This window comes from Trichomycterus rosablanca, chromosome 8, assembly GCF_030014385.1.
Source record: "Trichomycterus rosablanca isolate fTriRos1 chromosome 8, fTriRos1.hap1, whole genome shotgun sequence".
In the NCBI taxonomy this organism is placed as follows: domain Eukaryota; kingdom Metazoa; phylum Chordata; class Actinopteri; order Siluriformes; family Trichomycteridae; genus Trichomycterus; species Trichomycterus rosablanca.
In genome coordinates, this window is record NC_085995.1 from 31917108 (window position 1) to 31928893 (window position 11786).

The 11786-nt window shown below is 35.4% G+C and overlaps 1 protein-coding gene across 1 annotated transcript in view; it reads right to left on the reverse strand.

Annotated features, from left to right (window-relative positions):
- Window positions 1-11786, reverse strand: part of immp2l (inner mitochondrial membrane peptidase subunit 2) — a 176100-nt gene that overhangs the window by 14833 nt on the left and 149481 nt on the right. The gene's annotated exons all lie outside the window — the stretch shown is intronic.

Genomic DNA, 11786 nt, shown 5'->3' on the forward strand with positions numbered 1-11786 from the left:
AGTGTTTATCACAAGTGTTACAAACAGAATGCATTTGGATTCATTCAGCAAAACTGTAAAGTGGCTCATATGGTAAAAGTGTGACAGAGTCTGGTGTGTTAAAGTAATATATCAAGTACACTAACTCATAAATACTCAATCCAATATACAGTCCCATCAAAATAATTGGCAGCTGACAGTTTTATTTGATTGAAGCTTCCTTATTTTTGCAGTAGATACAGGCAAATTCAGGCTAATGGCTTTTTTGAAAGACCTTATTTATTATTATTTTTTGAAAATTTTTTTTGTTTATGCATTTTTTTTTATTAATATTTTTTCCCCTCTTTTTACCCCCAATTTTTATCCCCCAGTCATGTACAATTACCCTGAATGTGTCGTCTATACTGATTCGACCCTTCACCGCTGACTGAGGACGCCTCTCAACTGACATACGCCCCCTCCCGTACGCACAGTCAGTACAGATTGCATTTTTCACCTGCACGAGTCGAGTTCATACACTGACGGGCACTGTGTACGGAGGGCCACACCCCCATCAGCATTATTCCTCAGCCCTGTGCAGGCGCCATCAGTCAGCCAGCAGGGGCCGCAATCGCACCAGTTATGAGGACCTATGATCCGACTTTCTTACCCTCTAACCCTGAACAACAGCCAATCGTTGTTCATGCAGCCGCCCAGCCTAGTCGGAAGGCAGAGCTGAGATTCGATACGATGTATTCGAAACCCCAACTCTGGTGAGCTAGCGTACTTTACCGCTGCGCCACCTGAGAAGCTTGTTTATGCATTTCTTTTTTCTCCCTTTTTACCGCATCCAATTGCCCGATTGCGTCATGCTTCCTCTCCACCAATGCCGATCCGCGCTCTGATTGAGGAGAACGAAGCTAACCCACGCCCCCTCCGACACGTAGGCAGCATGCCGTATGCATCTTGTCACCTACACTTTGACGAGTGCAATGCGGATCAGCTCTGTGTACGGAGAGACACACCCTGACAGCACTCTTTTCCCATCACTGTGCAGGCACCATCAATCAGCCAGCAGAGGTCGTAACTGCATTAGTTATGAGAGAGTCCCTAAACGGCTTAATCCCACACCTATCTGAACAACAGGCAAATCATTGTTCATGTGGCTGCTCAGCCCAGCCGGCAGGCAGAGCTGAGACTCGATACGATGTATTTGAGATCCCAGCTCTGGTTCCAGTGTGTGTTTTTTTTACCACTGCTCCACCTGAGCGGCCTTGAAAGACCTTCTTGACGTTTGAAGGCCAGCACACTTCCCTTAGTTGAATTTTGTGTTCTCTTGTCTGTCCCATGTTGATGAACGACCCCCAGAATTTTACCTCTGTGTCACCACATAAAGTAAAATTCCTAGGCACCCTGAGGCAATATATTTGGAAATATGCTTCAGTTTTATTTTGTTTCTACAAATTGTGAGGTATAAAACCTTAAAGATTTTTTTCTGAATAAATTTAAGGGTAGATTTTCCTAATTTTTTAGTGCAAGATTAAGCTAATTCACCAAAATGTAAATTTCCTATAACCCTTTTTACTATTTTTTTTTTTTTTTTTACCAGAGATGGCAATCATCGAGGAGGGAACAGTATTATGCTAAGACTAATAATTAATAATAGACATACAGACAAAGTAGAACACAGGGTTACTTTTTGAATAATAATGTTTATGTTTCCCAGTCTTAGTAGTTGGTCACTTAGTAGTTAGGGCACTGGGCTATCGATCAAAAGGTTAAAGGATTCAAATCCAAGCTCTGCCAAGCAGACACTGTCTCAAGGTCCCTTGAGCGAGGCTTTTAACCCTCTCAGTTCCTTTTAACCCTCTCAATTGCACTCTGAACCCAGCTTCTGAAACAAGCTGAGCTTGTGGGGATTGGAATTACATTGCAAAAAAGATGTGAATATATGTATAAAAAACAATAAAGGCATTATATTCCATTCAATTCTAATCTATTCTAAAGCAGAACAGAAAAACTAGGTTGCTCTGGATAGTTTCAGGGGGATAATATACTATGTTTATGCAAAATGCCCTTAAACATATTTCAAATTCAAATGGAAAGGATATAAGATCTAAAAATGGTATGTACAAAAACATTACGATTTAATTTTTACCAACCTCTCCATACTGGTCAGGAACACTGTGCACAAAGCAGGAATGGTGCCAATCAAACGCAGGCCAACACACACATTTATTAATTCACAAACCCAGGATAGCAAGTATGATATATTACACATCAGCCTAAGCTAATGATAATTAATTAGTTAATGATAATCTAACACTGGTGCTAAAAATGGTCAATTACTGACTGTAGTCCATCTGTTTCTCTGCATGCTTTGTTAGCCCCCGTTCATGCTGTTTCTCAATGGTCAGGACTCTCCCAGGACCACTACAGAGCAGGTATTCTTTGGGTGGTGGATCATTCTCAGCACTGCAGTGACACTGACATGGTGGTGGTGTGTTAGTGTGTGTTGTGCTGGTATGAGTGGATCAGACACAGCAGCGCTGATTAAGTTTTTAAACACCTCACTGTCCCTGCTGGACTGAGAATAGTCCAACCACCAACCAAAAACATCCAGCCAACAGCACTCCGTGGGCAGCGTCCTGTGACCACCGATAAAGGTCTAGAAGATGACCAACTCAAACAGCAGCAATAGATGAGCGATCGTCTCTGACTTTACGTCTACAAGGTGGACCAACTAGGTAGGAGTGTCTCATAGAGTGGACAGTAAGTGGACACTGTGATTAAAAACTCAAGCAGTGCTGCTGTGTCTGATCCACTCATACCAGCACAACACACACTAACACACCACCACCATGTCATTTTCACTGCAGTGCTGAGAATCATCCACCACCTAAATAATACCTGCTCTGTGGGGGTCCTGACCATTCAAGAACAGGGTGAAAGTAGGCTAAAAAAAGCATGCAGAGAAACAGATGGACTACAGTCAGTAATTGTAGAACTACAAAGTGCTTCTATATGATAAGTGGAGCTGATAAAATGGACAGTAAGTGCAGAAACAAGGTGGTGGTTTTAATGTTATGGCTGATCAGTGTATAGTCACACATTTTGACAACTTCACTCCGACGTAATGTTATACATTTTGAGTAAACTGCCTTTTCTCAGAACTTGGAACAGTACTATATTTAGGTCTTCCTATATGAATGCTAAATTTATAAAGTCCTAATAAAGAAAAGCCTCTGCTCAGCATTCAGTCCTGACCTGCCCTCAGCAACATGCCATCTCACATGTATTATTCTTAACAGGGTTACTGCAGCTTCAGCAGCCTAACAACAAAGATTAGTCTCAAAACACTTGAATGTACAAGACAAAGACATAAAGAAATAAAACTGAGAGAGAAACAATTTAATAAAATTTAAAAGATTTTAAAAGAGATTGTTAAATATGTGAGAAAGACTAAGTGCAACAAAGGCTGTGAGATATTGTGTAAACAAAGACTGTAAAACAGACCGTGTGAGATAACAAGTAATTATGAGAGATTGTATGGATAAAAAAGATTGTGTGGAAGATTACAAGAGCTGTGTGGTAAAATGTGTGAAAGATTATTAAAGATTGTGTGGTAAAATGTGCGAAAGATTATTAGAGGTAGTGTGGTAAAATGTGTGAAAGATTATTAGAGGTAGTGTGGTAAAATGTGTGAAAGATTATGAAAGATTGTGTGGTAAAATGTGTGAAAGATTATTAGAGGTAGTGTGGTAAAATGTGTGAAAGATTATTAAAGATTGTGTGGTAAAATGTGCGAAAGATTATTAGAGGTTGTGTGGTAAAATGTGTGAAAGATTATTAGTGATTGTGTGGTAGAATGTGTGAAAGATTATTAGAGGTTGTGTGGTAAAATGTGTGAAAGATTATTAGTGATTGTGTGGTAAAATGTGTGAAAGATTATTAGAGGTTGTGTGGTAAAATGTGTGAAAGATTATTAGTGATTGTGTGGTAAAATGTGTGAAAGATTATTAGTGATTGTGTGGTAAAATGTGTGAAAGATTATTAGTGATTGTGTGGTAAAATGTGTGAAAGATTATTAGAGGTTGTGTGGTAAAATGTGTAAAAGATTATTAGTGATTGTGTGGTAAAATGTGTGAAAGATTATTAGTGATTGTGTGGTAAAATGTGTAAAAGATTATTAGAGGTTGTGTGGTAAAATGTGTGAAAGATTATTAGAGGTTGTGTGGTAAAATGTGTAAAAGATTATTAGAGGTTGTGTGGTAAAATGTGTAAAAGATTATTAGAGGTTGTGTGGTAAAATGTGTAAAAGATTATTAGAGGTTGTGTGGTAAAATGTGTAAAAGATTATTAGATGTTGTGTGGTAAAATGTGTAAAAGATTATTAGTGATTGTGTGGTAAAATGTGTGAAAGATTATTAGAGGTTGTGTGGTAAAATGTGTGAAAGATTATTAGAGGTTGTGTGGTAAAATGTGTGAAAGATTATTAGAGGTTGTGTGGTAAAATGTGTGAAAGATTATTAGAGGTTGTGTGGTAAAATGTGTAAAAGATTATTAGAGGTTGTGTGGTAAAATGTGTAAAAGATTATTAGAGGTTGTGTGGTAAAATGTGTAAAAGATTATTAGAGGTTGTGTGGTAAAATGTGTAAAAGATTATTAGAGGTTGTGTGGTAAAATGTGTAAAAGATTATTAGAGGTTGTGTGGTAAAATGTGTAAAAGATTATTAGTGATTGTGTGGTAAAATGTGTGAAAGATTATTAGAGGTTGTGTGGTAAAATGTGTGAAAGATTATTAGTGATTGTGTGGTAAAATGTGTAAAAGATTATTAGAGGTTGTGTGGTAAAATGTGTAAAAGATTATTAGAGGTTGTGTGGTAAAATGTGTAAAAGATTATTAGAGGTTGTGTGGTAAAATGTGTAAAAGATTATTAGTGATTGTGTGGTAAAATGTGTGAAAGATTATTAGTGATTGTGTGGTAAAATGTGTGAAAGATTATTAGAGGTTGTGTGGTAAAATGTGTGAAAGATTATTAGTGATTGTGTGGTAAAATGTGTAAAAGATTATTAGAGGTTGTGTGGTAAAATGTGTAAAAGATTATTAGAGGTTGTGTGGTAAAATGTGTAAAAGATTATTAGAGGTTGTGTGGTAAAATGTGTAAAAGATTATTAGTGATTGTGTGGTAAAATGTGTGAAAGATTATTAGAGGTTGTGTGGTAAAATGTGTGAAAGATTATTAGTGATTGTGTGGTAAAATGTGTGAAAGATTATTAGTGATTGTGTGGTAAAATGTGTGAAAGATTATTAGAGGTTGTGTGGTAAAATGTGTAAAAGATTATTAGAGGTTGTGTGGTAAAATGTGTGAAAGATTATTAGTGATTGTGTGGTAAAATGTGTGAAAGATTATTAGTGATTGTGTGGTAAAATGTGTGAAAGATTATTAGTGATTGTGTGGTAAAATGTGTGAAAGATTATTAGTGATTGTGTGGTAAAATGTGTAAAAGATTATTAGTGATTGTGTGGTAAAATGTGTGAAAGATTATTAGTGATTGTGTGGTAAAATGTGTGAAAGATTATTAGTGATTGTGTGGTAAAATGTGTGAAAGATTATTAGAGGTTGTGTGGTAAAATGTGTGAAAGATTATTAGAGGTTGTGTGGTAAAATGTGTGAAAGATTATTAGTGATTGTGTGGTAAAATGTGTGAAAGATTATTAGTGATTGTGTGGTAAAATGTGTGAAAGATTATTAGTGATTGTGTGGTAAAATGTGTGAAAGATTATTAGTGATTGTGTGGTAAAATGTGTGAAAGATTATTAGTGATTGTGTGGTAAAATGTGTGAAAGATTATTAGTGATTGTGTGGTAAAATGTGTAAAAGATTATTAGTGATTGTGTGGTAAAATGTGTGAAAGATTATTAGTGATTGTGTGGTAAAATGTGTGAAAGATTATTAGTGATTGTGTGGTAAAATGTGTAAAAGATTATTAGTGATTGTGTGGTAAAATGTGTGAAAGATTATTAGAGGTTGTGTGGTAAAATGTGTGAAAGATTATTAGAGGTTGTGTGGTAAAATGTGTAAAAGATTATTAGAGGTTGTGTGGTAAAATGTGTGAAAGATTATTAGTGATTGTGTGGTAAAATGTGTGAAATATTATTAGAGGTTGTGTGGTAAAATGTGTGAAAGATTATTAGAGGTTGTGTGGTAAAATGTGTAAAAGATTATTAGAGGTTGTGTGGTAAAATGTGTGAAAGATTATTAGAGGTTGTGTGGTAAAATGTGTGAAAGATTATTAGAGGTTGTGTGGTAAAATGTGTGAAAGATTATTAAAGGTTGTGTGGTAAAATGTGTGAAAGTTTATTAGAGGTTGTGTGGTAAAATGTGTGAAAGATTATTAGAGGTTGTGTGGTAAAATGTGTGAAAGATTATTAGTGATTGTGTGGTAAAATGTGTGAAAGATTATTAGAGGTTGTGTGGTAAAATGTGTGAAAGATTATTAGAGGTTGTGTGGTAAAATGTGTGAAAGATTATTAGAGGTTGTGTGGTAAAATGTGTGAAAGATTATTAGTGATTGTGTGGTAAAATGTGTGAAAGATTATTAAAGGTTGTGTGGTAAAATGTGTGAAAGATTATTAGAGGTTGTGTGGTAAAATGTGTGAAAGATTATTAGTGATTGTGTGGTAAAATGTGTGAAAGATTATTAGAGGTTGTGTGGTAAAATGTGTGAAAGATTATTAGTGATTGTGTGGTAAAATGTGTGAAAGATTATTAGTGATTGTGTGGTAAAATGTGTGAAAGATTATTAAAGGTTGTGTGGTAAAATGTGTGAAAGATTATTAGAGGTTGTGTGGTAAAATGTGTGAAAGATTATTAGAGGTTGTGTGGTAAAATGTGTGAAAGATTATTAGTGATTGTGTGGTAAAATGTGTGAAAGATTATTAGAGGTTGTGTGGTAAAATGTGTGAAAGATTATTAGAGGTTGTGTGGTAAATTGTGTGAAAGATTATTAGTGATTGTGTGGTAAAATGTGTGAAAGTTTATTAGAGGTTGTGTGGTAAAATGTGTGAAAGATTATTAGAGGTTGTGTGGTAAAATGTGTGAAAGATTATTAGAGGTTGTGTGGTAAATTGTGTGAAAGATTATTAGTGATTGTGTGGTAAAATGTGTGAAAGTTTATTAGAGGTTGTGTGGTAAAATGTGTGAAAGATTATTAGTGATTGTGTGGTAAAATGTGTGAAAGATTATTAAAGGTTGTGTGGTAAAATGTGTGAAAGATTATTAGAGGTTGTGTGGTAAAATGTGTGAAAGATTATTAGAGGTTGTGTGGTAAATTGTGTGAAAGATTATTAGTGATTGTGTGGTAAAATGTGTGAAAGTTTATTAGAGGTTGTGTGGTAAAATGTGTGAAAGATTATTAGAGGTTGTGTGGTAAAATGTGTGAAAGATTATTAGAGGTTGTGTGGTAAAATGTGTAAAAGATTATTAGTGATTGTGTGGTAAAATGTGTGAAAGATTATTAGAGGTTGTGTGGTAAAATGTGTGAAAGATTATTAGAGGTTGTGTGGTAAAATGTGTGAAAGATTATTAGAGGTTGTGTGGTAAATTGTGTGAAAGATTATTAGTGATTGTGTGGTAAAATGTGTAAAAGATTATTAGTGATTGTGTGGTAAAATGTGTGAAAGATTATTAGAGGTTGTGTGGTAAATTGTGTGAAAGATTATTAGAGGTTGTGTGGTAAATTGTGTGAAAGATTATTAGTGATTGTGTGGTAAAATGTGTAAAAGATTATTAGAGGTTGTGTGGTAAATTGTGTGAAAGATTATTAGTGATTGTGTGGTAAAATGTGTAAAAGATTATTAGTGATTGTGTGGTAAAATGTGTGAAAGATTATTAGAGGTTGTGTGGTAAATTGTGTGAAAGATTATTAGAGGTTGTGTGGTAAAATGTGTAAAAGATTATTAGTGATTGTGTGGTAAAATGTGTGAAAGATTATTAGTGATTGTGTGGTAAATTGTGTGAAAGATTATTAGAGGTTGTGTGGTAAATTGTGTGAAAGATTATTAGAGGTTGTGTGGTAAAATGTGTGAAAGATTATTAGAGGTTGTGTGGTAAAATGTGTGAAAGATTATTAGAGGTTGTGTGGTAAAATGTGTGAAAGATTATTAGTGATTGTGTGGTAAAATGTGTGAAAGATTATTAGAGGTTGTGTGGTAAAATGTGTGAAAGATTATTAGAGGTTGTGTGGTAAAATGTGTGAAAGATTATTAGAGGTTGTGTGGTAAAATGTGTGAAAGATTATTAGTGATTGTGTGGTAAATTGTGTGAAAGATTATTAGAGGTTGTGTGGTAAATTGTGTGAAAGATTATTAGAGGTTGTGTGGTAAAATGTGTAAAAGATTATTAGAGGTTGTGTGGTAAAATGTGTGAAAGATTATTAGAGGTTGTGTGGTAAAATGTGTGAAAGATTATTAGTGATTGTGTGGTAAATTGTGTGAAAGATTATTAGAGGTTGTGTGGTAAATTGTGTGAAAGATTATTAGTGATTGTGTGGTAAAATGTGTGAAAGATTATTAGAGGTTGTGTGGTAAATTGTGTGAAAGATTATTAGAGGTTGTGTGGTAAATTGTGTGAAAGATTATTAGTGATTGTGTGGTAAAATGTGTAAAAGATTATTAGTGATTGTGTGGTAAAATGTGTGAAAGATTATTAGAGGTTGTGTGGTAAATTGTGTGAAAGATTATTAGAGGTTGTGTGGTAAAATGTGTAAAAGATTATTAGTGATTGTGTGGTAAAATGTGTGAAAGATTATTAGAGGTTGTGTGGTAAAATGTGTGAAAGATTATTAGTGATTGTGTGGTAAAATGTGTGAAAGATTATTAGTGATTGTGTGGTAAAATGTGTGAAAGATTATTAGAGGTTGTGTGGTAAAATGTGTAAAAGATTATTAGTGATTGTGTGGTAAAATGTGTGAAAGATTATTAGTGATTGTGTGGTAAAATGTGTAAAAGATTATTAGTGATTGTGTGGTAAAATGTGTGAAAGATTATTAGTGATTGTGTGGTAAAATGTGTGAAAGATTATTAGAGGTTGTGTGGTAAAATGTGTAAAAGATTATTAGTGATTGTGTGGTAAAATGTGTGAAAGATTATTAGTGATTGTGTGGTAAAATGTGTGAAAGATTATTAGAGGTTGTGTGGTAAAATGTGTAAAAGATTATTAGTGATTGTGTGGTAAAATGTGTGAAAGATTATTAGAGGTTGTGTGGTAAAATGTGTAAAAGATTATTAGTGATTGTGTGGTAAAATGTGTAAAAGATTATTAGTGATTGTGTGGTAAAATGTGTGAAAGATTATTAGTGATTGTGTGGTAAAATGTGTGAAAGATTATTAGTGATTGTGTGGTAAAATGTGTAAAAGATTATTAGTGATTGTGTGGTAAAATGTGTAAAAGATTATTAGTGATTGTGTGGTAAAATGTGTAAAAGATTATTAGTGATTGTGTGGTAAAATGTGTAAAAGATTATTAGTGATTGTGTGGTAAAATGTGTAAAAGATTATTAGTGATTGTGTGGTAAAATGTGTGAAAGATTATTAGAGGTTGTGTGGTAAAATGATTGTGTGGACAATAATATGTGATTGTGTGGTAAAAAAGAGTTTGTAATGTGAGGCTGTGTAGAAAATATGAGGTTAAATACGATTGCGGTAAGAAATTGTGTGAAAGATTATAAGTAAAATAATGTGTGAGGAATTCTGGGATATTAGAAGAAATTATGCAACAGAAAGTTTGTGTGAAAGATAGTTAGAGGTTGTGTGCTGGATTTATGAGATATTGTGTGGAAGATTATGATAGGGTTGCCAACTTTCAGAACTGGAAATAAGGAACACCTTGGGCTGGCGGGTTGGCGGAAGACATAGGGTGGGTTTTTTTTTTGTTGGGGGAGGGGGGTTTGGTGGGTGTTTACCCTAGGGGTAGGCTGTTAGGGTTGCACCTATAAAAAATATAACGGGTCTTACACCGTCATAGGAACATTATTAAAATGTTTTATTTACGCTGTTTAACATATATTATTTTCATTCTTTATAATAATAAATCAGAACCATATTTTAGGCAAAACAACATGCATAAAGAACATCATGTAACATGTTTTTCTGAATAGTGTAAACACCATTTTTACTAGAGATGTACCGATCGGGGTTTTTGGCACCGATTCCGATCTCCGATCTCCTTTCAGGGATATCGGCCGATGGCCGATAGCCGATTCCGTTGGGGGGGAGGGGTGTGTGTGCAAATTTAGCAGTAAATAAAGTTCATCAAACAACAACATCAGACATATTTCATTAGTCTAACTGACCACACACACGCAGGTTTAATGTTATCCAGTTCAGTCTGAAAAAACCTTAAAGAGAGCCTTACAGTGAAGATAAACCGGAGCAGCGTGTGTGTGTGTGTGTGTGTGTGTGTGTGTGTGTTTGTGCCTTTAAGAGAAATGATCTGTTCACTGTATCGCTTAAAGTGATTCACGAGTCGATTCATTTCCCGTGAAGCGTAAGTTTCTCTTCTCCGTTATCTCTCCGTGTTTACTGTTATTAATTAATGCTGTGGTTTTAAATAAACACCAACTAATACAGAACATTTTGTGTGACTCTCTTACATTAAAAAGCTTAATTTAAAAGCTTAATTAAACTGCTATTACCACAGATCTGTAACAGAGTCAGACTCGTTCCGTCTAAGGAGCTAAAAGTTTTCTGATGATCCTAAAAGTTCAGCAGATGATCCTGAACTAACGAATTTGGTAATGAATAAACTTTTGCCTCTGATTGGCTCTGTAACGTTTTCTGTTCTCATCTACATCACAAGTAAGAACCACTTACGATTTACCAAAGTGAACCAGGAGTTTATATAACTTGCTGATAGAATCGACTCAGATGTGACCGGGTTGAATTATCTTTTTAAAGTAAATATTTCAATCAGCAAAATTACATCGTATGTATGATGCACAACGTTAATGATGTTATTTTAGGTCATGAAGAGCTTTCACGATGGTTTCTGTACGATGGTTGATGAATGGTGATGTGATGGTTGGTGCTTTGTAGCTCAAAGTCTGGATCAATCCACTGAGCTGTTAAGCTTAACGTGATCTTTTATATAACACACGATCGGATCGGCTACTTTTAGGAAATATCGGCCGATCGTGGATAGCATATTTTGATTAAAAATCGGCCGATACCGATTCATAGCCGATCGATCGTCCCATCTCTAATTTTTACATAATCCATCTTCACACTGACATGCAGTCCTGGTTCTGGACTGCGTTGCTTAGGGGGACAGTGAGAAAATAGGGGGGGGGGGGGGGCATAGCTCCGGCCCTGTTTGTGTTACTTTAGCTTCGCCCTAAGCCGGATTCGAACCTAGGGCAGAAAAATATGTGCGATGCGCACTGCCCACTGCGCTACACAAACAGCGGAGTAATGAACAGGTTGTTACGCTGATATAACCTGCGCACACACGCCGTTACTAAGACTAAAAGTGAACACTTTTAGTCTGGACTATGAGAAAGTGACTGTGAGAAAAACAGATTGGAGTCTGTGTAAGAGGCATTGTGTTAAAAAGGGGATTGTGAAAGAGGGTGAGAGGGGCGATTAAGAGTGAGAGAGTTTGGGAGGGGGGCATTGTGAGAGAGCAGCTAACTGCATTCGTTCTTGCTTTTTAACATCAAGCCTCTGTGGGAGTGATTGACAGCTCTGCTCATCCAATCACCTTGCAGCAAATGCATGAATGATGGGTGGTGATGTGTGTGTCCTTGGGGAGGCTGGCTTGTGTGTG